Source organism: Streptopelia decaocto (assembly GCF_964273445.1).
Source record: "Streptopelia decaocto genome assembly, chromosome: 21".
NCBI classification, from domain to species: Eukaryota; Metazoa; Chordata; class Aves; order Columbiformes; family Columbidae; genus Streptopelia; species Streptopelia decaocto.
Genome location: NC_138676.1, coordinates 4262025 through 4287271, shown reverse-complemented (window position 1 = coordinate 4287271; position 25247 = coordinate 4262025). Strand labels below are relative to the sequence as shown.

General features: G+C 44.1%; 1 long non-coding RNA gene across 1 annotated transcript in view; it reads left to right on the top strand.

Annotated features, from left to right (window-relative positions):
* The first annotated feature begins 5948 nt into the window (after positions 1-5948).
* LOC309448537 overlaps positions 5949-25247 on the top strand; it is a 34335-nt gene continuing 15036 nt past the window's right edge. Inside the window, exons 1-2 of the long non-coding RNA XR_014185816.1 lie at positions 5949-6014; positions 14396-14538. This is a non-coding gene — a long non-coding RNA (uncharacterized lncRNA). The remainder of the gene's footprint in view (positions 6015-14395; positions 14539-25247) is intronic.

Here is a 25247-nt window from a genome sequence, read left to right as displayed (position 1 = left end):
CTAAGAAATACAGCCACCTCAGGAGGACGGAACTTGGCACCTCTTAAGAGACACACAGCAGAACCAGGCAACTGCTAGAGACAAGGAAGGAGGAAAGCAAATAAATCCCTCTGTACTAACAGACATCACCGCTGGGGTCAGCCAAATACTCCACCCAAAGTGAAAGGAGAGGCACCCTCTACCTTGGGTGAGTGCAGCACTACAGTTTTACATCTATTATCCCTTGGAAACAGCAGATGATGTGAACGGATGCAGCCGCAGAGCACAGAAAGAGCAAAAGCATCAGCGTGTCTGTGCCGTGCTGCCCCAAAGCCCAGGACAAGTGCCAGCTGAGGCTTGTCCCTGGGTGCCGTGCCAGGGTAGCACCCAGAGCTCTGCGGCTCCCCGGCAAACCTCTACAGGTCTCGCTTCATTAACTCCGCGGGGCTGCTGCGCTGCAGAGACAGGCAGGGCATCCATCATCCGTGGGTTTTTGAAAAATTCCATTTAAACAGCAGAGCTGGGTAGGACTGGGGAGGCAGCAGCCAATTAAGGAACCATCAAACTTCTCTTAAAAACCTCCCTCAATAATGCTTCCGCCCCTGCCTCCAGCCAACATGGTAATTGTGTCTAATTTCTAAATTTTCATGCAGTTGCTGCATTTGCCTCCCCTTAATGAGATGTAAATGGGTTGCCAGTTTGTGGATTTGTTTAATTGCAGGGTTGCTAAACTGTGATTGGCCAGAAGGTTCGTTTTAAAATTTAGTTATTTAGCACACATGCAAGGCATTTATAAGATTCTATTTCCCAGCTACAAGAGGCAGGGGAACCTATCCTATTTTTCTGTTATGTTCAGGGTCCTGTCACAAAGAAACCATCTGGTGTTCCTAGTGTTTGCTAGTGAACTTAAAGGACTCCCAATGCATTCCAAGTGTCTGAAATAACTCTGAAAACCTCCTGTTTGATTCAGGTTCCTAAGCTGGACTCTGATGCTCACGAATCTTTGGTTCTCATGGAGCGTAAGAAACACACTCAAAGCATTTGAAGTGGCTTCACTATAAAACAATACTAATTCACTGGGCTTTTCCTCAACAGTCTCCAAGAAAGGCATTTAAAAGAAAGGACAGAAGACCCAGGTCCTGACCTGAGCGAGAACAGAGTTATCATTATCTAGTCTAACTCAAATAAGATTCACTAAAGCCTGAAGAAAATACTAACTGATTTTACTACCTTTAACTTACCACCACTTTGGAGTTTGCTGAAATACAGGAGAGCAACAGGCAATCTCCAAAACCTTAACTTTGCCAGTGTAGATAAACCCCAAATTTGCCCTGCAGAACCTTTTGTCCTGAGGACAATGACACAGAAAACACCTGGTCTGATTTGCACATCTCTAAACATCTGGAAATGAGAAAAACGTCTCCTACGAGCTGTGTCCAGCTGGTAGCACCGATGCAAATAGAACCACAAGGCTACTTCTGCAGGGGCAGCTTTCAAATCAGACCCACGCAGTAACAGCACAAAGTTCTGATTTTGCTGCTTTGCAACCCAGAGATCAATCCTTCCACTCTGCTGCCACTTAACAATAATTAGTGTGCTGAGAAAGCAGAGCTTGTTCAATACTAAGACCATTGTATAAATAATACACTAATTTTCAGAATTTCTTGAACATTCTGGTTTCGATCAGCTTTATAGCACCAAATGCTGCTTTTACCGCTTGCTTTCATGTAATGACTTACCCACATAATTCACTGAGACTTGCACACATGAATTTCCCCTCAACCTTCCAGTTTTAAATTTAAAGGCAGCAGCATTTGCCTTTAAGTCAGATATCTTAGTACAATGGATTCCAATTACCGTTATCTATAAGCCCCAACACCCAGTCTCCAGAAGTTGAGGGTTCCTTTCCCATTCTACAGGAATATCTGGAGCTACGCCTTTGCCCTGAAGCACTATAGGAGCACTACACCTGTGCAAATCTGCATTTAGACCTATATGTTTCTTGGGCTAGAAGGCCCAAACAATGCCATGGATAAGAAGGACTTACTGCACTGAGGAAATCTTCATTTCCTGGCAAATCTGGGAGGCACCACAAGCATATGATCGCTGGCGAAAGGTATCGCTGCCCAAGTGGTGAATATTTCGCTGTGCATGTCACTTCCATGTCTCCTAGAGAAAAGAATGGAAGTTGATTCCAGCTCCATCTGCCTGTTATTCCACCGTAAACAGATAGTACAGAGGTAATCAGCACGGCCCAGGGCCAAGGGCATCACTTCTCTCAGCCACTGTCGGTAGCGGCCAATAACACAAGCCGGCAAAGCAAAGGGAAGTGACAGCAGGGAAATAATTTAGCCTTTAACTGACACGTTATCCAGTTAAAAGCCATTTACCTTCTGCTGCTTGGTGTGTCGTTGCTCATTTTAGTTTTGAAGTGACATCTCCCCAAGTGCCATTAACATGCCAGCACTGAAAGGGAATTTATAGAGTGTGCACCCTGGAGAATTATACCCTGGGTGGTTGTGGGGAAGGCAAGTTCTTTGTTGACTCTTTTGTTTGTCCTCACAGCCCCTACTCCATGCAGTTCAGAGCATCCAAAGAGTGAAGCATCAGGCAACTCCAGCATTGTAACCTGCTCCCCAAAGCACCGGAACACCTGACAATGGATTTCTGCAGCAGTTATTGTCTGGGAGGATCCGCCAGCATTAAAATTCTCCTTTCTGGGGGAAGAATGTGTCTGTTCTGTAACACCTGCAGGCCAACATGTCCGAGAGGACCACGATAACATCCTAACAGCAAACGTAACTGTCCTGGGTAAAGCACAAAGAATTATAATGTAAAACTGAGGGGAATTTTGTGCAATGGCATGACCCCAAATGGATGGTTTTCTTCCAGAACTACAGTCCTGCAGTTACAAAAATACTACATGAAGCTGGATGTCCGTTCAGCATGTGAAAGACAGCACTCAGCTCACAGCTACTTCTTTTCTCATATTCAATGTACACCTAGGACTACTATCTTCCCTTCTAATCCTCCACGCTAACCATAAATAGCCATGAATTTCAAGCCAGCGGACAAACTGTGGATATTAAAATGATTTAATCGGGGTAAGGATAAAAGACACCATTTATCATAAACCAAAGAGTCGCAATAAAAACCCAAGTTACCGCAGAAGCCAGAATTACTAATGCTATCAGTATTGATATTTACAAGTTCCGAGTTGATGCAGCAAACAGATACAAGTTTGGTTCCACTGCAGTCGGGACTCAAACCAAACCAACACGCAACCTCCACAGGGAACTGTGCACCTTCAGTTGCCAAGGAGGAGAGGGACAAGTAGCCACTAATTGAATTCACAGTTGCCCTTTATTCTGATATTTTCAGATGTCTGATATTTTCAGATGACGGATAAATTTGCATTAGTTTAAAGTGAATCATCACAGATAATGGAAAACAATACTTATGCTAATGAGAAAACAGAGCAAAAGGTTTGCAAATGAGATGCCATTTGTTCACCAGCCAGGGTGCAGCTGATTAGAAACTGCGACAGGACTGATGGCTCCATCCAGCCCGGATTCTGTCCCACCACCTCCATGAGGCATCCCCATTGATACCAACCAACGATAAGACAAGGGGCAATGGGTGCAAACTGCAACACAGGAGGTTCCACTGAAAGAGGAGAAGAAACTTGTTGGGGTGAGGGTGGCAGAGCCTGGCCCAGGCTGCCCAGGGGGGTTGTGGAGTCTCCTTCTGTGCAGACATTCCAACCCGCCTGGACACCTTCCTGTGTAACCTCTTTCTTGCACACTTATTACCTTTGGCTTTCAATACGTTGCTATATAAATATTCATCAAATACAAAAGCGTATTGACCCGGAACAATGGAAATCAGCATCTCTTGGGGGAGGACTGGAGGTGAGGTGCCACATTATCTTGGGATTTCTTGAATATTTGCATTTAATTCCTGAGATTTCCTAAGCAACTGAATAGCTCCAGGCACAGGGTGGCAGAGGAGCGGAATCTGTTCTTCTGCTAGTTGTTATTCCAGCAGGGCAAAGATCTGAATAAATGAGTGCTTGAGCAATGTCTGAACTAAGAAGGCTTGCCCCAATGGGTCATGCTTACCCGAGTCATTTTAAGTGATGTAGCTGCATGTTTCCAAGGGCGGAAAGGATAACTGCTCAGCAGGGGAGGAAGATGCTGCTGGGAAGTTTTGTCCTGTTTTGCGCCTTTTTTTCTCTTTTGCGTGTTTGGCAACTTTTCTAATGTTGGCGATCTGCGGATGAATTGCTCTGCTGGCATCGTTTTGGCAGAGGCGGGAGTTTGGGGGCAATGCCATGGTGTTTATGGAAGTCGCTCACTGGTGTTCAGACCAAATGATGACATGTACATGATGACATGTGTTTTCCTTTCCAAGGAGAGCTGTACCAGAATGGAATTTGCATTTATCTGAACACACAGTACTTAGGATTCTCCTGGGACCCTGCTCTCTGTTGAACCCATTTTTATTCATCCTTCAAAAAGTATTAATTCTCCCTTTTGCGTTACTCTCTGCCTGGGTTTTTTTATATTTTCATTATCTTTTAAAGCACTGAGGAACCCCATCCCCTTCTGCTCAAGCCACAAGATGATAAAGTTGTTTTTCCCTCCGGCTCTTTTCAATGCATCATTGAGCAGCCCTCCTCTAACATGTTCTGAAAAGCCTCTCTTATCCCGGGCGGAGGGTGAGAAGGAGGATCTGTAGGCTGGTGGGACTATGGAGTTGAAATCCATCTAGGCTTAAATAGCTCAAGGTCAGCTCAGGATGGAAAGGACAACAGCAGATTTCTGGAGACTTCATTCAATGAATTGTTGATTGGAAAAGCTCTTTCAGATCCCTGTGGAGCAGAATCTGGAAGAAATGTGTTTTCCGAAAGGAGGACAGCGGGTTAGTTGTTAATGATTTCAATAAAGCAAGAGAAGGCACATTAGGAGGTTGGCCGTAAGGGTAAAAAAGGAGACTGTTGTATTGCTCATTAGTGGTTTGCTAAAATTAACTCCATTACCGTGTTTGCTTTCATTGCAAACCTTCCAGTTAATTGCAATTACCACTGAACTGTGAAGAAGGGACCCTGCTCCGTGCTACAGGTTGTCAGTATCGGGAGGGAACCCCAAGCTGAGATGTGTGAACTGCTGCTGTAGGGACTCTCGGTACAGCTGAGCCTGTTCAGCCTGGTTATGCTCTGCCCATGACTTGGGAGCATTTCCTGTTGTTCCTTTCCAAAGATATCATGGGTATTATTTTACAAATATGGGCAGGAAGTTTGAATTAAAAAAAAAAAACCCAGAAGACCTGATCCAAAGGGTGGTGAAATTGGTGACAGCTCTGCCTTGGATTAAGCCCAAACCCTTACAAATTTAGTTTCTGTAAGAAAAAAGTGGGGGTTTTTTTGTACCTTTTCCCTCTCTGTACTCTTTCATTTCCTTTGATGTTCCTTTTCTCTTTCACAAGCTATTGATTCCTGTCTTGTCTTTTATTTACTGCCAGTTCTCTCATTATGTCAGGAGTCCTATACTGAAATGCTGTTCGGTTTTCTGCATTCACAACCTTAACTAAAGAACAGGCTTTGCTGTTCTCTGTGAAGGTGGCTGCCAGTTGGCTAGTTAGTGTTGGAGTTTAGAATGCAGAATGAGAAAAAGGGAATAGCTGGAGTGCTTTTCCAGCCCTGAGAGGTGTTTTGCTTTCCCCACACAGCTATCCAGTCCATTCAGAAAATGATAACGGGGCGGTTTTGGCTGGAGACTCCAGGATACGTTGTGCAGCTTATTTCTTTCTAGTGAAAGCCGTGAGCATTTTGGGAGTCTATCCACAGTGTGACGACAGGGAGAGTGTTAGTCCTGTGTTCTTAAGGGCTCCTCTGAAACCTCTGAGGAGGCGATTTCAGTGAGTTCAGAAGAGAGAAGGACTGAATTAGACACATGTAGATTTGAACTTGTGGCTTCATGGTGTGAAGTTCCTGCAAGAATCCATTCCCTCCAGCCTTAGTTTCTCCTCCTTAGGTAAGTGTAGGTCTTTGTGGTGGCAGCACGAAAACGGTTTGGGAAGGGAAGGCTGGAGGCAGCAAAGAGAACGGAAGGCAAGAAAAGGAAAAAGAAGCAATAACAACTCTTTGATGGAAGTAGGTCAGTCTTTAACGCTATGGCCTGTCTCTTTGGGCTCCTTAGGAACAGCTATAGCAGCAGTCTGAGCTGGAGACTGCACTACGAACAGAAAGCAGATGTTCCCTGAATGCGGTTAGCTACTAGCAATAAAATGCTAAGTACTTGGAAAATGCAGTAATTCAGTCATATGATTTTTATTTCTGTGCTTTGGTCACTGACCCTGCAGTGGCACTGCAAAGCAAGGGTAGATTGCATATAGGAAGAAAATGGAAGATGACTGCGGAAAAAAAAAAGGCGGCTAAACCCACTTTAATTAAAACTCAGGGTGAAGTAGTTGTCTCATTCTTGTAGATGGTTCCAAAGCTCTGCTTCCCACTGTATGATGCTGTTTTTTGATAAAGTTAATTCATAGAGTGATACAAATATGAGGCTGCTTCTGGTAACATCCAATGTTAGTGCAAACATGCGGGTTAGTCATAAATGTAACGTGAATGGTGGGATTATGATTACCTGATTGCACGGGAATGTGCTCAGCTTTTGTGGGGTGAGGAGAGCATCAGAAATGCTTTGCCAGATCTCTGCCCTATGGTCAGGAGGGCATCGATCCGTCGGTACAGCTCAGGAGGTAGAAAAACTGAGGAATGGGGCAGGAGGGGAAGGAAGCGAGTCTTCCTTCTCTGCTTAGCCAGAGGCGGAAATATCAGAGCAAAAATACTCTGGTTTTAGCTCTAACCTTGGCAAACCATAGGTAACCATTTTCCATTGTGAAAGCTCAGCTTATTTAGCTTGTGCCCTGAGGATGCTGAGCAGTTTCACCCTGTGCTCCCAGGGCCCTGCAAATGAGCCACAAATGAGCTTCCAAACAAGAATGTATTTTGTGGCAAGCGGCTATAGGGTGTGTGGGAGAGCGCTGGCTTGGTACAGGGAAAGCTGCCACTAGAGCATTGGTTTCCCTCGCAAAAAAAAGTAATAAGTGGAGCTGTGTAAATAATCAGTGTTTTTATACAGCAATGTGCTGAAAAGCAGAAAACTCACTTTTGGGGAAAGGAGCATTTGTTACTTTCTCAGGGGGTGGAGGGAAAATGAAGAAGGAACTATGTGTTTCAGGTTGAATGAAGCATCGATTTGTTTTGGAGGAAGAGGGAGGGAGGTTATCCATTCTGTTACAATTTGGCATATTTTCAAAATAAAATAGTTTGGTGATGTAAGAAAAGAGTTAGTTTAAAAAAGGAAAATACTGAAGATATGTCTTGGGTTTTTTTTCTGATTTGTTTTCTTTGGTTGAACTAATTTATGAATTTGTCACATTAGTCCCTCTGCATACGTCTATCAGTAAATAAAGTCTTTACTAGAACCAGCTTCCCTTGTGTGTTGAGAATGTTTTCTCCAAGGGGCAGTGGTTATTTAATGCCAGCAGAGGTTATTGAGTTAATTTCTGTGTGTATACAAAGTAAAGAGTCTCCAGCATTTCATTCCGGGAAATACTCAGCTAGAATGAAGAGACATAAACAATACCTGTCCCCACTGTGTTTATCCGTGCCAGACCTGATAGTCGCTGGAGCTAACAGTGACTGTATCGTTACTGATGCTGAAGGGGACTCTGTTATGTTGTGATGCAGCTCCAGATACCACTTATTTTTTATGCTTTCGGGATACTGCTCTTGAAGGACAAGTAGCGTTTGAAGCAGACCAAGGTTAGATCTGGCGACCTTCTGATATTTTTTCCTTCTTTATTTCCTCTCCCCTGCCCGCTCCTCTTGTTCTTTTTTTGCATTGGTTCGGTGTTGGAGGCACCTTGTGGTTGAGCGAATCTCGGTGTAATTCTTTAGTGCAGCTAGGGCGTTGTACAGGGTTGGTGTACAGAGAATGAAAATCAACATTTGGGAAGACAGCGGTACGGAAAGTGAATATACAACTGTGGTTTGTAATAGCACTTTGGGGGGATATTCTAACAAGGCCTGAATATCTGTGCATGCTGGAGCTGAGCCTGGTTCTTTCACTTGCTGACTGCAGCCAAGCCCAGTAAAAGTTGGTGCCATCCTGTGCCCCGGAGTGAAATGAGTCAGGAGGTGGTGCTCGCGTCCCCCAAAAGATCAGTTCTGCTGGGCCTTGTGGGTTTCTGCTTCAGGGCTCAGTAAGGCTGATGAAGTCTGTGTCACTATGGAGATGGCTGCTGGAGGGCAGGATTGGGTCAGAAAGGCTCTGGAAAGCAAAGAGCTGCTGTGACAGGTCCTGGCTAAAAAGAGGCTCTAAGACTCAAGCCTGGCATTTCCCATTCTTATTGCTGGTTTAAACAAATACGTATTGTGTGGGTGACCAGTCAGCCAGCAGGAAAATGGTTTGAAGAGAGCGAGGTGCTGCGCTGAAGGACGGTTCGTTACCTGAGCATCAGCAGAGGAACTAATCCAGCCCCTCTGGTACCCACCAGCTTTGATGTGGTTCTGAAATCAGCTCGCGCTGGGTCTCTGAAGCAAGACATTGCAAACGGCTGCTCCCTGCAGAAAGTTAATAAGGAGGCTTTGGATTCCGCCCTGCATCTGACCTAAGCAGCTAAATAGGTTACACTAAGTTTTAAGATTCGCCCCAGTTTCCCTTTTAATAGGCAATTTTTCTGCTTAATTTGCAGAACAAGCAAAAAGCTATTATGTAAAATTTATCAGCAGCAATTGGCTCTCATTAGAGATTTGGAGCAGGAGGCTTTGTTGAAAGGGAGAAGGATCCTCCAAATTTTCATTTCCCAGCCTTAGTTCCCAGTGTTTATGCTGACCCATGCCCTGAACAAGTTCAGACACTGAGCCATCAACATTTCTTTCCCGTTCTCACAAGAGCTGTTCTCCCCTTCCTTCAGTCTGGCTTTAGGTGTCCTTAAGCAGTCAGTAACCAGTTCTGCTAGAAGCGCGTGATCCAGGCTGAATGAAGCGCCTGTAAATCACAGTGCCATCATTACAGTGCTCAAGCAGTGAATTTTGCCGTGTTGAGCAAACTCAGCTCCAGTAGAAATATTGTGTTCAAGAGCATTGGAGTTCAAGAGCTCTGCAGAGCTCCTTGCAGACGTAGGAAGAGCCGCTTTCCCAATTTCCCAGAGACCAGCACGCAGCGTGGTCTGAAATTGCTCATGTTTTCTTCACGCTGCAGCAGCATCTTTTGGTTCCAGCTCAAGACAGTTGTGACTTGCGCTGTGTAGGGGGACAGGTAAACTGTAACATACCTTCCTGTGGGAGACATTCAGGAAGTGGAAATTATTACTAACATTGATACTTTCAGATATTAATTATACGTGAAGTTTCACTAGCAGAAGGGATTATAATTAATTTATATTTGAACTATAATAGATTTCACTACAAACCACGTTTCATTGCAACAAAGTGCAATTAGTTGCTGCCAGCAATTTACATGAACTGACCACAAAGCATTGCATCCATTTATCCTGCATGAAGGACAGCAGCAGGCAGATAAAACTATGAAAGAAAAATAAAGCTAGTCTGTTTAACTCGTGAACAGAGACCTTGTACTTGGTGCAGAACCTATGTCATCTACCCTGAGAAGTGCAACAAGTGCTTTGCACCACGTGAATTTGTAGGGCAGCATTTGGATCCAAATCCATGTCTGAACATGCCTAAGAAATGAGAATCTGTGTGTTTTCTCTTTACCTTAGCCTGAAAAAAAATCAGAATCCATCTGAAAGAAGAATAACCTGTTGCTCTCCTCAGTGCCCAGTGACATGCCAGAGCAGTGTGAAGACAGTAGTGATCTGGGGGATGTGCAAGCAGGTTTTTGTTCTTGACCTGTTGGAAAATCATTTACTTTCCTGTGTACCTCTCCCTTTTTCCAGTCTTACCTACCTAGTTTTGTGGGATGGGAGTTTCTTACAAAGGTAGGCTGGAGCAACTCCCAAAGCAGAGTCCCTGTTGTTGTGTAAGTACTAATCCAAATGTGTCAGGCAGTATATTAAAAGCATAAGACGGCAAGGTGATAACTTTTAATTGGTGCTTCCTAATTTATTACTGCTAACACATGAAGCTCACAGCTCTCCTTCCTTGCCATCTTTTTGTGATGTCTCAGTGCTATCAAGTCTTGGCCCTTGGTTTCTTTGCCGTCAGGCACGCCCTGACACCTACAGCCCTGCACTAGGGAGCGTATCAGGCTCTGCTGATGCTATCTGCTGTGCTGCATGCTGTCGCCTTCTGTCTCCGAACATAACATAACAAGCTTTCATCCGCAGACAGGAGCTTCATCCCTGATGACCCAATCTCAGACTGTAGAAAAGGGCAAGACAGCTTGTCAGGCACTTCAACAAACAGCTCGACAGCTGTTGTAAACAGCCAAGAGGAAAGGTCAGAGCCAGCCCTCCTCTGCCACCAATGAACATTTCCTCTCCTGCGCTGCCAGGGTTTGGCCAAGCGACGGGAAATGCAGCAGAAAGAGCCAGGGGAGAGAAGAGTTGGGAACAAGCAACACAAACAATGTCAGTTTGCCCAACAGAGAGGAGAATTTGGATTTTGGAACTGTGGCCAGACTTTGCAAAAGCCTGAGGCTGTCTATCAGAACAATGAGAACGCTTTCCGGGGAAAGGTTTGATGGCTGTTTCAATTAATGGCCAGCTCTCTGATTATCCCTTTGCCATTTATTTCTACAAAGTGTCTCGTCAGGCTCTGGAGATGCGAGTCACCCTCACCTAGAGAGGTTCAGATGACTGAGGGAGTTATGTGTCAGCACTTCTATCTTCCACAGAGGGCTATTAAAAGCCATGCTGATATCGCAGCTGAGGTCTGTGTGCGTGGCACATCTGGATGTACTCAAGCTGTCTTTGTGCTAGAGGGCTTGGGCACCAAAAAATCAAAACTGTGGTAGCACAGCTCTCAGTGCAGTCAGCACAAACCTGCCTGAGACCCTGGAAAATCAGCTGCTAGCTGCAGTGCTATTGTCCTCAGCTTCTGTGCGCTTCAGTTTACCTACATTAAGCAACCTCATATTGCTGTTGTTTTGTGGAGGTCCTGAAGCATGTTCTCTATTTTGGGGCATTCTTTGCACTTTCTTTGCTTTCTGGCTATTTCATGGCTATGCTGAAGGCACTCGTGGCCACTTCATCGCAGTCTGATTTGCTTCCAAGAGCTTCTTACACAATTCATACCTATACTCTAGCTGTAAAATTAACAGACTCTTTTATTACACAGGCTTTATTATTCAGGAGGACCCAACCAAAGGCTAGGAGCAGTTTTAATCCCAGCAGAATGACACCTTGACAGTAAAACAGTTTTGCCAATAAGATGTTGTTGGAGGTGTTTGCCGAGAAAGGAAGAGAGGTCCTATAAACAGGCTACTCTGGCTCCAGTTGACACAAGACGATGCAGGATAGGGTGTCCGAAATTTAGACCAGCACCGAGTGACAATGAGGCCAATCCCTTCACGGGAGAGCAACTGCAGGGAGTGTCGTGACACTGTGATTAAAGACCTGGCACCATTTCCTTCCCACCCCACAGCAGTGAAAAGTACCTACAGGACCCACTTTTCCTGTGCCATCTGAATGTGTACGTTGTCCTGTAATCTGAGGTGTAGGAACAGAAATGGCTCCCAGAAATTCCTTTTGTCCTGCGGTGAGACAGAAGTGACAGTCCCACACTAGCAGGCAACTCTTCTGCCCCTTTACTTGCCTCTGACTCAGCCTCTGAGATAAAAGATCATTTCCAGAAAGCACTCAGGGTGGAAATATTTCAGTTTGCTGCTGGTTTGCAGTTGCCAGTCTCACTAATTTCAGCTCTGATGTCACCAGCAGTGGCCCCATTAATGTTATTTATAGTGTTTGTGCCGTGGGCTTTGGCTGTGTTCAAGGCTCAGTTGCTGGTCTCCGGGGAAGGGGAGAGCAGCTCCAGCACTTTCAGTGACGTTTCTTTCAACCTGGACTGTATTCCAGGCTCTTCATGTCACACCTGGGCTGCCTGAACCAACCCCATACTCCTGTCCGTACCTTGGTTTGCTCCAGCAAACTGAGCCATCCTGGGGTTTATTTTCATTTTCTTAGAACTTAGTTTAAAAAAATGCAGTAAGTCATGAGCCCAAGCAAATCTGATGATGACGCTTCAGGGGAAGGCAGGCTGCAAAACCAGATGCAAATGCAGCCAACCAGAAACCAAAAATATATTAGTACTGAGAGAGCAGATAATTATTCTCCTATCAGAGTCACAGGATTTTCAGTGTGTGTGATTTCAGTGCTACTTCAGGACAGGCGGGCATCCGTTTTTGGCTGAAAATGAGCTATGGTTGCATCAAAGCCCATGTCTTTCCCTGCATGACACCCATGAGCTGCAATTAATTGATGCATTTAAGAAGCACGTTCCAGTGTCTGTGAGAAGGACCTTTGGAGCCGCTAACTTGAAGCGCTGAAAATCATGAGTCAGGCTTTTTATCTGATCCTACTAATCCTAAAATTAAAAAAGGAAGATGAGGAAGCAGCCAGGGCTTTGATATTTACCTGCAGAGATCTAAATCATTGGAGTTCGTGTCTAAACGCTATTCTACCAGAAAGCTGAGCTTCTTGGGTAATCTAATGACTCTGTGAGCTGAGGCATTTTAGAAAAAGCACCAAATATTGCCAGAGACAGTACATCTGTAAGCACTGGAAACTCTGCAGTCAAAAATATGTCCCAGACAAGCTATTTCAGCACTTCAGCTGACCTCCAGTATGAAGTGTGCCCTGGTGTCAGTGTGTAGGAGAGAGACTTGGGCAGATAACATGTCTACAGAACAGGTCATTGTATCTTTAAGACATCCCATAAACCACATGGCCTGGCATAAGTCCCTGGGTGAAAAATTTTTTACAGTGAACTTGCGCCCTGTTCCTTATGCATTTCACATTTTTCTGCAATATTTCAGCTGTAGGAAGCCACTCAGTGTATTAATGATCAGGAAATAATAACGTGCTCAACCCAGGGCCAAGTGCCCTCCGTCTCTCTGCCATCTGTAATCACAGCGCATTTAATGGATGTGTGTGAGATGGGCTCTCGGAAACCCTTGGGGAAGCACGGAGCTACACTGGAAGCACAGTTGCTCAGCTGTTGCTTGAGGATTTAAGACCAATTTTTCAGTGTCGGTTTGGTGACTTTCCCAGTGACATCAGCCTCTGTTACCTGCAGCAACTTTGGTGTTGTTTCCTGTCTGATTTCTCCATTGGCACAATGATCTTGTGCGTGTGCTGTGAGCATCCTCGAGTAGAGATTGATAGCAACCAGCAAGCAGCTCGTGGTTGCAGAGTCTCCCAGCAATTGCCATGTGTGATGGAGGAGGGTCAACGGTATCAGTGTTCTGTGAAATCAGATATACCGGAGTGGCTGCCGGTGCTGGTAAATTGCCACTGGGTATCACTTGCCGTTTGCTCAGATCTTGCTCCATACTGTCGCTGTCTGATTGTCTGTGCTGCCTTTCTTTTGTGAATTTAAGCCAATATATACACTGTTGCCTCCCAACCCAAGAGAAATCCTATTTTGAGGGATGCTTTTCAGAGTGATTGTTCGCAACCATTAGACCTAACACATGGCTCGTTCTGCCATCTAATTCATCTTTAGTTCTTCAAGAGACCGGCACTAAAGAAAGCACGATTACTGGAGTTGATCTAGAAATCGCAGACTTAAAGCTGATGGCCTTTGTTAAGTGGTGTGAACATAATGGCCTCCACTAGGCATTAATCACTATAAGATTTTGAACGCAGGAGCTTGGGCTATTTTTCACAACCCTGTCAACTCTGAGCTGTGTCTTTGGGCAAGTCTTGTCTTTCCCTGTGGCCCAAAATGTCCTTCAGCTGAACAAAGCGTGTAGTAATACTGAATGAAGTGCCTCTAAAGACTAGGTCGTTGATGAATGAACTCTTACTGCAAATTTTTTGAGATGTTTGGATGCCAACCACAATTTTCGTGCTAAGTGGTATTGATTATCATCATGCATATATAATAGAGTAAGTTGTTATTCATTTCCTGATTGCTTCTCTTCTCTGACGTGATCCCTATTAGGTACCTCAGGGAGCAGGTTAATAAAACTCTATTTCCTTTAAATCCTAAGGGGTACAATCTCACTCACTGTCCCAGCACAATCAGTTTGTTTGGCACAAGGCCGCAAGGTGCTGTTCTAGCACATCTCCTGTGTGTCGGGCTGGGATTCTGCAGTGATATAGGTTTCCTTTCTTTTTCTTCTGCTGCATTTTGTAACTGCTGGCTGACCTAGCATTGCTACCTGTCACAGAGAGAGGCTCCTTTTTTTCCTGAGTAATCTCACAGTAGTTATTTTTATAGGTATATTGAAGATAATGATCCTGCTTCTGAATGGGAGATAAGAGAGAGACCAAGACAGAGCTGCTGGCTTTTAACTCGCATGAAAAGCTTCAGATCCTACTTTGATGCGGACTGTATAGGAAGACAGAGCAGTGTCGTGACTGGTAAGAGAGTGAGCAATGTAGCAACTTTGATATGAACAGTGACCTTCTCGGCATTAAGCTGCATTATGTTGCAGGAATAAGGCTTAAGACCCAGACTCACGAAGGTGACAAAGTGATGCTGAATTCAGCAGCGTTTGAGCCTCTAAATACCTTTGTAGATATGGACATAAATGCCTCATTTAATCTGCATTAACATGACTGAAAAATGAAGCTTTAGCACAGTGGAACAAGCTGTCTGCGGTTGTGTCTCCGCTTTCCACTGTAACTGCCGTTTTGTATTAGGGGTTGCTCACGTTGCCAGCCTTGCCCCAGGCAAGGTTAATGAATTGTGTTTCCTGTGATCCGCCTGGCTTCAGAGAGCCAAACCATATCTTGGTGAGGGATCATGGCTTGGCAATCTGGAGCCCTCGGCTCTGGTTGTCTCAGTGGTTGGCCAGACGCCACCATGGGCAGCTTTGCAGCACGGTGGTGTCGGTGTGGCAGGCGTCTCGGCCGCCTCTCAGCCCAACACATGGCGAAAGGCTGGGGAGAGCAGGGAAGCCAAAAACTGTCAACTGTAAGCAGGAGAGAGAGCAAGCGGGATGCTGCCAAGCCTTAATACACATAAACCTCAAGGCTGCAGAGGGAGACTATTAAAATAGACTTTCAGATAGTTTCTTTCCTCTTCCCTTTTGTTTCCAGTATTTCTTGGCTCCTATCTCCTGTAAGGACAAAGACTCTTCTCTCAACCCCGCTGGTCAGATTGTGTCTGAAATCTGGAGCGAAGAAGGAAACGGAGCAATTTCACCAGCTCTTTACTTACCTTATGCCAATTGTAGTGTGCAAAGGACTTATGATTTTGCCATACTTTCCCATACAGAGAGGGAGAAGCATTCTCATTTAATATTAATCTCCCTTCCATGGATCCAGGCTGCTTCTGACAGTGTATCAATTATTTAAACTTGTTTAAAAAATTTCCAGGATTAAAGAGATTAGTTTCTTGTTGATTTTGGTAATTCCTCCTGCTTTTGCATCTCTAAAGCTGAGTACAACACAGCTACTGAGTCTCTGTTTGCTCAGAGTTCACCCTATCCAGGGGCAAAATGGGAAGTTTGTTTCCATTTCTAATTGCCAAGTTCATGTCTGAGTGGTAAGCAGCTCCTGCAAATGAGTATTAGTAAAGCCATTGGAGACCTTTTGGGTGGCATTGGTAGGTGAGCAATCGCTTGTACCGCTACACAGGGAATATTAATTGTATTTGTGTGTACAGTTAGGATTTTTCTGCAGAATTTTGCATTATGAATGTAAATTGAAAACACACAACAACATTTGCACTTTTCCTCGGTGGTAGTTTGCATTTCTCAGCTGTGAAAAGTGAGCAGTCCCTTCCAGCATACCACTGAGGGGACTCCCCTGTCACATCAAAGGACCTTATGTGCTCCTGTCACAAATTTAGACAATGTCTAGAGATCCTCTGTCGTGTCATTGTTGGCTGTGGAAGAGCAGCTCACCTGCTCCAGCCTCTGTGTCAGAATCTGCAACTGCCGCTTAAGAAAATCTAGAAAAAAGGATTAAAAAGAATAATCAACGAGCTTTAAACATCAAAAAGCAAACAAGTCTATGAAATATACATGAAAACGCACTGAAACCTCAACCCCAGCATTATCTGTCTCCTATCCAATCATTAATTCATGTTTCTTTGCTACCAGGGAAGGTGAACCCCTTAAATGGGTTCTTTGACTGGGTCTTTCTCTTGCTAAGCAAGACTGCCCGAACAGCTCAGCTCATCACTCCGGCCAAAAGAAGCGTTTGTGGCTTCCAGTGATATCCCATAAACATGCCTTGGCCTTAATTAACTGGTCAAACAATCTCGGTTAACAAAGGGAAGACCTAGTGATATTCATCTCGAAAAGCAAGATTCTATAATTATGAATTAATCAGGAAAAACCCTCAGTAAATATTCACTGTTAGAAAGAATCAGATGGCCCATTACTTTTCTTCCCAGCTGTTTCACGCTGCATGATAGACTTTATCAATCAGCCCCAGAAACCAATCTTCTCCCAGTCTCCAGCACAGTCATCATCAATCACATCTCTGAGCAATGGCGCTAGAGCCCCATCACAGCCTTTCCGTTGCTAGCGAGCGTCACAGCTCGGAGAAGGAGGTGGAGATGTACGTTTCGAATATCGATCATTCTCTCCTGCAGTGGAAGGATGGTGGGAGGGAAGAAGAGAGAGCGATCGCATGTGTTAAAATGCTTTATTCGTGTTGTCAGTGTCTCTGGCTAGAAACTGATAAGCTGCATGAGCCGAGAGCACGGAGTCTGGCATGAATGGTGTGCGGGAGGAAGGTCGGGAAGGGAGGAAAACGACAACATGTCTTGCTGTTACTACCATTATTTGTATTATAGCAGTACTACCAAGCTCTTAGATTACACATTCTGTCCACCTACTGTGAACACCTTTATAAAGGTCAGGATCGTGATCTTTGTTTTTCCAAATGGAGAATCTGAGGAAGGTTTGACTTGAACAAGGCAAGCAGGCCCCAAAAAGAGATGAGAAAAGAGCTCAGTTTGCTTGACATGTAGAACAGCATTCTGTCCCCCAGGTTGCATTTCCTTCCCTTTATAAGAAGAGTGTATCTGAGATCAGGGTCTCACTGGGCAGGGTAGAGTACAAGCAATACAGGAAGAAAACAGATTTCCCAAAGGTCTCTGCGCTCTTTCCATTACCTGAGCTCTCTGTGGTTTTGGTGGTCATCAGTTGCCCTGTGGTTTTGTTTCTCAAAGCTTTATTGTGTTCCAGCTTCACGTCATTGCAGTGTGAACCAGTGGGAACCCCCGGAGAAGTGGGATGCTTCTTTAAAGATATTTCACTTCATAAGATCAAGGAAAGAAAAAGGAAAACAAAATACAAAAATACCAATTTATTTTGTACGTATGTTTGGCACTTTATTGATTTGACTTGAGTTATTCCTAAGGTACATGGAAAGGAAAAGCTTAGTCTCCTGGGTCTAGTTTTCCATCCATTCATACAAGGTGTATTGGTGTAAATCATGCTGATAATGTCTGCAAGGGAGACAAAGAACAGGGTGTGTGTCTTTCTTTCGTACACCCTGTAACACTGTTGATTCACCTTCCAGCACTGAGAGAGTTTATTCACTTGGGGTTTCTTTGAGCCATTCTTAGATGCTGAGAATGTAATCTCTTGAGTGTTTCTAGTTGTCTGCATTAACTTCTTGAAGAAATCTGGCTAAGACTGCACAGCCAGTTGAAATGTGGCTCCTTCTCAGGCTTAGGAAGGTTGAGAATTGTGAAGCACACATTTCCCATCTGCAGCATCGCCATGCTGGGGTCTGCGACTGTCCCTGGCCAGGCTGATGCAACCCAGTTGCGTGGAGCTGAACTGAATGTGGTGCTAGATGTGAGTTTTGCTTCAGGAACTTTCTGGAGAATGAAAAAGCCTGCAGCTAAGCACCTGCCTACATTTGCAAAGCACAAATGGTAGACATCTTGGAGCTGGGGTATAGGCTTTGCATGATGATATAGAGCTATGGGCATGTCCAAAATCAGGTGTGGAATTAGTAGCTGAGGTTCACAGGGTTCACAGCTCCTCCTTCCCCAGGTACCTGTGCACCATGCTCTTAGAATCATGTCCTATTCGTTCATCATCTAAGTAGAATAAGCTTTCTGTGGGACCAATGAAAATCTGCGTTAAGAATAAAGTGCCCAGGAAGGGGATGGATGGAGATAAAATGGTAATTAAGATGGCAAAGAAAGTTACGTGGAATCAAATCACCTCATGCTTCCATGCCTTTCTATCCTTTAAAAAAATACTCTGGATGCCAGTTTACCCTAATTGGCTCTTCATTCTGGCAAGCCAGAGACACAGCAGCTTATTTTTCACCGCCTTTGTGTCCCTGCTTCCCATCCTAACCTAGTGTAGTCTTCTGTGAAATTGTTTTCTCTGCAGAGACGGAGTTGCCTCATCTCTTGTAATTCCACTAGAATAATCCTTGGCTCTGTGCTAGAGAAGCGCGGAGTGTGGTCAGTGAAGGGAACGCTGGGGAAACACAGGCATCTGCACACATACACCTTAGTGCTGGGGGAGTTCAGGCAACTCGGAAAACACGGGAGATTTGCAAATCTCTCTTTCCTTTAGTGCTTGCTCGGTGGCAAAGCAGAAAAGGCTCAGGGAGCAGCCAGCCAGGAGGGCATGCCAGCTGAGCAGGAATAGCGGGTCACCGAACGCAAATGCAGGGGAACCAATGCTTTGTGCAGGACCTCACCACATAAGCACCTGGGTGGTTTGTGGGCAGCGCAGGTAGAGACCTGGCACTGCTTGACATCAGAGCCAGACCATCAGCGTCGTAACTCCTCTGACCTTACGCAATTAGCACAAGATGTTTCGTCCCAGAGTGCTTATGATCTCAAGTGATGGAAATAATAACCTAAGACTTACCTTTCTGTGCTATAAGAGGAGGAGACCTAGTCCTAATTATTTAGCTAAGGGCCCTTATCAACGTCCTGTGACCAAAATAAGCGTTGTCCTCATTTTTACACAGAGAGATGCAAAGGTAAAGCAGGGTTCCTTTAATAGATCTCACAATTCCCAGCTCACCATCTGAAGCCTGAAGCATGAGGTCCCAAACCAAAAGGAGGTGTAGCTATTAAATGTGTGTGATTTAAAGCCAGAAGCGAACACTGTGGTAGGCCTCCATACAACAGAGTAATTCTTTTCCCTTCCTAGATAAATGACGACAATAATACCAAGCCTAACAATTCCAAGTTACACTAGAGAGCATCTCTTTCTGAGAGTTAGCCAATAGCGATTTTCAGATATTATCAACATAGCCTACAGTTCCAGCCGTATCACACCAGAGTCCTGGCAGACAGTTCATTGCTCCCCATGGAGAGAATAGGACTCCTTTCAGAGCCTATTGTCACCGCAGCAGCATTGCGCCTCAGGTTATCAGCCAGCATCCAAATGGCAGGGCCGAGGAAGATGCTTATCCTATGGTCTGATTATTCAGTAATTTCCTGTTATTATTCTCTTGTATTTGCTTCCGAATCCGGGCCATTGCCAGTAAGAAGATTCGAGGTGGATAGGCACGCTCTAGTTAGTACGGCAGCGCTCACATTCATAGCCTGGTTGTGACCTCCGGTGCGCTGAACTTTAATGAAGTCTGAGAGGCAGTTGAAAATTTTCTGTAGTTGTATCAGCTGGAGTAGATTTAAATCTGACATCAATTTGTAGACATGGCTTTGAGATGGTTCAAGAGAGAAGGATGTAGAGCAGGAGCCCAGGAGTAGGGAGACAGCAATTGCTGTGTAATTATGGGGTCTGTCACTTAACATTTATATGTGACGGGTGTCCTAAAAGACAAGAGGTTGTCATTTGCATTATGGATATGCTAATTTGTCATGCTGACAGACAACAGAATCCCAACTCATTCAGCCATTGTAACTAATTAAACAGACAAACCAATCAACAGACATGGCAGATGGGGAATTTTAATGTGAAGAATTAAATATATAGAGTGACCTTGTGATAGCGCTTAGTGTAATTTTGTTTAATACCAGAATCGTAGCAGGAAATTACCTTAAGAAGCACATGAAGCATGACAAGGCAGTAGTGACAGTTTTTCCAGGGTTCCGTGGCAGCTTTCATCCGGAGGGACCCCAGGGCATGTCACCATTTCACTTGGTGAAAATGAGAATGCGTGAACGTGTAACCTGGGTACCAGTGTGCTTGACCAGTGTCTGCCAAGGTCAGTTTGGTTTCCGTTTTAGTTCAGGCACTAAAGATTAACTCTTTCTTTCTTTATCCATATACCCACCTGGTCTTTGTCCTGTTCATCGGAGGTGTACTGTACTATATAATATGAGGAAGTCTTTTGTACAATCCTCAATTTTTATTTTACTTTTTTTCCAAGCAGTAGATACAGTGTCTCTCCTGTACAACAAACTGGATCCAATAGCATGAGGATTTACTTCTCAGCTTTGTTGCTTTAAATGCAATGAACTGGGCAATCCATTCCCTGTCTCTCTCTCGTAAAGCCATCTGGGTACATCAACTGTGATGGATCATTTCAATATTATGCCTTCTATCCTGGAAATGGAGCTTTCCCTCCCCTTTTAGATGAAAGCTGCTAATATTTGAGTCTCCATTCTAGTCAACCAGGCCATGGGACATAAGGCTCCCTGACAGCGTATTTGTGTTGTGAGCGTGTGACACTGCTCCTTGCTTCGCCGGCGCAGACAATAAATATTGTGGAGCCAGAACAAGAAATGAGAAGGGGGTTTTACAGTGCATGGCATCACATGGCTTGTAGGCTCGGTTCATCCCTGGGTTAGTGCTGCTCCATTCAGAGGAATTATCCCAAGCAGTGAATCTGCTCCAATGGCAGGCATGCAAGACTGGAATTTCAGCTCTATATGTTTTTTTTTAACTTACTCTTGTCCAAAATATGTAGAAGGAGGCTTAGCACAGGGTGCTGGGGATTTATATTGAGCTTGGTTAATCCATTGCAGAGGCTGGGGAGCATTTTGAGAGTGAGATTTGACTTCAGCTGAGGTGCTATAGAGCTTCTAAAGCTGTCCAACGTCCAGAGGAGGAGAGTATTGTCAAAGCTGATATGAAAAGGCTTTTCAAAAGTGAAGGCTGATGGAAACCGAGGGAATGTCCCCAGCAAAGTTTGTTGAATAAGCAGATTAATTTGCTTGTTGAGAAATTCATGGTAAGTTGTTTTAGAAAATGTCATTCTTCTACTTGCAAACTTCTCTGAAATTTAACTGAACTTTGAAAACTCAGTTTGTTATTAGATAGCTCAACAAAATGCTCTTTGAGCACTTGGAGCAGTCAGACAGCCTAAAGCACTAGGAATAGAAAATATTATTGGCAATACTGTAAGTCATTACATCCCTCAGCAGAGCATCTCTTTTGGTTGAGGAGGTAATGAAACTGGAAGGGGTTAAATGTTCAAACTTGCTAATCAGCCAAGGGTTCAGAAAAAATAGTTTGTGTATCATCTGCTCCCCTTTTTAGTCAAGTTTTAGTTTCTTCACAGACATTCTTATAATCTTCCTGTGCACATGAGAAGCAGGAGAAGCATTTAGAGTCTGCGAGTGCTTTTCATGCAGATGAAAGGTGTTCATGCACTCAGTAGCTGCGCAGTGAGCTCCCCGTGGAATCCCAGGCTACACGGAATTTACCCATTAGGTTGCATTTTGAAGAACATCAGGTGGAAATCAGTGAAATGTATCAGATTGTCAGTTTTTCTTGCTTAGAAGAAAACTAAACATTATGGCATTTTCAATGCCTGGTAATTTGGATATACAATCTTACAGTAACAACCAAACACCCACCCGCCCCCCTGTAACATCAAACCATGTGCACTTCAAATTGGGGTTTCTTGAAGTCAAAATTAAAAGGTGAAGGACATGAATGGAATAGGGAATGGAAAGAAAATGATGCTATCACATCTGTGTGTACCTCTGTGGCCTTTGTTACCATAGTGTCTGGGCTCTTGTGAACCATGAACAAGCTTTGACTGCACAAACTAAATTCATCCTTCCTATGGAGAGTTAAATGGAGAGGAGGGGAGGGAGAGCGGTGTGCTGAGGTCAAATAAATCAGCACCATTTACAAAAAGGTTGAAAATTAACAGAGAGGGAGGGGAAGGAGGCAAGTGCTAACAGTAAAACGAAAAATGAAGAAGTGCCATGATAAAAATGATACAGTGCTCAGGCAGCCCAGTGCCCAACCTTGAAAACCCCATGAGTAAAACATTGTTCACTGGAGATGAATTCTTTCCGTTAACCTTGTTCACAGCAACATCTTTGCAGGTCAGAAAATCATTACTTTTGCACTTTCCAGCTCTCAAGTGGTTTCCTGAATATTTCTGCAAATGGGTGGGTAGATTGGATTGGCTTAGGCTGAAGTGAATTAGCAGACAGATTCCCTAAATAGGAATATCGTGCAACTTCATTCTTTTTCAAGAATATAAAGAGGAAAAAATCCTCCTGGAAACAAACAAAAGGGCCTCAGTGTGTTGCCATCAGGCTGTTTTTTAGCCATTGACCAGGCTGAAATAGCTGCACTGCAGCAGAGGTGCCGGGAAAAATTAGGAGGACTTCAGCAAAACTGCAAAAGATACAGGAGCAAGTTAGGCATGGCGCTCCGTCCCTAAGCGAATACAACCTTATTGCTACTTACCAATGCAATTTCATCCACAAAAATAGACAAAAATTGATAACGACATAGCTAACAGAGCACTGCGGCTTGGTGTTTATCGATCATCCTTGTCCACTATCCAGTGATCCTGAGCCAAACATGAGAGCCAGAATGTCCTTAAGAAGTTGCTGTTAGGCCAGCATGCTGAAAAATTAGGATTCTTAGCTACCCTAAACACTGAGCATTCACTTGGAATGATAAGGCCGACTGGTCAGACCTCACAGGTCGCAGATCCTTACGTTTCACTAAACCGGGTTTAAAAGGGAACCAGTTGTTCAGGTCTCAGAAAATGAGATGGTTCCTTGTCACAGGAAAAAGAAATAAGCAAAAACCTGGCGTGCCACCAGTGTCCAAGGTGCTAGGGTGAGAATTGCCAAGAAAAACCTGTGTAAAGGCAACAAGAAGCATGAGAAATTCTCCCTGATTCTTTTAGGATCAGATTCTTCAGCTGAAGGACACAGCAAGAGATTGCAGAACCACATCAGATCACTGGAAAAAAAAAGCTAGATAGAGAAGCAGAAGCATATGGCAATGAAAAAGCATGCCCTGAGAAATGGAAAATAGACCTTCTCTGGTTTTAATAATGTGTCAGCCTTTGTATAAACTGGCCCAGAGCCCGAAGAAATGGACTGTTGCTTCCATTTACAAGCAGACCAGGTCTGGCCTTCTGATGGGTCTATTAATAAATGCTCCATTATCTCTTAGAAATATCTTTCCAATATGTTATCTGACCCTAGGTTTATTCATTCACAAATTTGGTCATCTTTTATAGCAGAAGGTAGTCTCTTTCTTTTTTCCAGGCATTTCAAAGCGCTCCACACATATCAGTGATTTCAGCTTGTTAAATGTTACCAAAAAGGAAGCCGAGGCATATAGAAAATGAAATAAACGTATCCAAATTCATGCTGTGAGTCAGAAACGGAGCCAGGAATAGACCAGCAATGAACATATGAGAAACGATGAAAGGTCAGGACAAAACCCAGGGCTCTCTAGTTAGATGAAGCTGCCTCTTTGCAAGGTAAGACTCGCTAGAGCTGGGATTCGCTGGGTGCATGAAGAAAAGCTGATAAAGTGGGTATTCTTACATTGCTTACACTGCTCCTTTCTATACTTTTCTCGAATTTCCTAGACTATATGTTTGTGTCCCCTCATCGGAAGAAGGTGTGTTGTGATCTGTAGTAAGTATTTCACTGGTAGCTTTGAAACAGTGTTAATTTTAACCTTCCAAGATCTGTTAAGTGTAGGAAGGGCTTGCCTCATATCCTTGTTTTGCCTTATTTTTCTTGCAGAGCTTTGTATAATGGGTAAGCATATTACATAAAAGAGTCACTGCTTGATGCAATTTGTCTTGGTTCATTAAGCACAAGATATGATTATCGTGAACACTCCTTTAATCAACCAAAAATGCTGTTACAGGCACTTAAAAGCCCTGTGCACTTGTAGCTGTTCTTTTCTCCCCATTGCTGCTCTGCCCAGGTTTGTAGAGCAGGCAGTTCACAGTCTCTACACACCAGCATAGAACAATTTTGAGCCATGGTAGCAGTTTCAATACTGGATCAGAGAAACTGCAGAAGAATCTGCTTCTTGCCTACAAATAATTCTCCTCCTTTTGCACTTAAACCGTGTATCTGCGCTGTTAAGCACCAGGAAGGAATTATTCCATTAGCTGATGTATAGAGAGCTGTGTAATGCTTGATTCTTCTTTCATGATTCCCTCTGCCTTCAAGCCAGTTTGACACAGCAGTTGTTGTTTCCATCATTAGCTCCGTAAAGGTACGAACAGAGTCTATTATTGCATCTTACCTGGTGGTAGCTTGTTCAAATTTCAGTACTCTTTGTTACCACACGTGTTATTTAGATAAAAAACGACTGTCTCCTCACCGTTCCGTTCTTCTTTTCCTAGGCTTAGACTAGCTGAGGCCAACTGCATCTGTCCCGGCTGTCCTTGCCATAACGGGAGTTAGTTGGCGTCTCTCTGCCCAGTCTGGTATTATCAGACCACAGACCAAGCTGGACAAAGAGACACAGACGCCGCTTACAATTCACTTTGGCTACTCACTGCAGTCTGGTGATTCTCCATTACATCTCTGCTCATTATGAATACAGATAACAGACTATCATGAGCTGAGTAGCCTTATCCTTAAGAGATAAGACTAATCTGTGTGCTTAGATCAGCAGCCTTGTTCTTGCCTGATCTCACCTTGGAAAGCACAGTAATTGCAGCAACATAGAAAGGAAGTAAAGAGAAAGGGGGTGAGAAACCCAGTGAATATATTCCACTAGTTCTACCCTCTGAGCCTATGGGCTTGCACTGCTTCCTAGCCATGTTTTTTCTGAGTATTGTGCATTTACACTGTGCATCATAAGGAAAAAGTCTTTTACAATAATTCTTTTGTTCACATAAAACCAGAAATAAACCTTATGCGTGGCCTCAAGAATAATCACGCTGGGTAAAAAAACCCTTGTACTCAAAGTACAAACTGGTACAATGGGCAC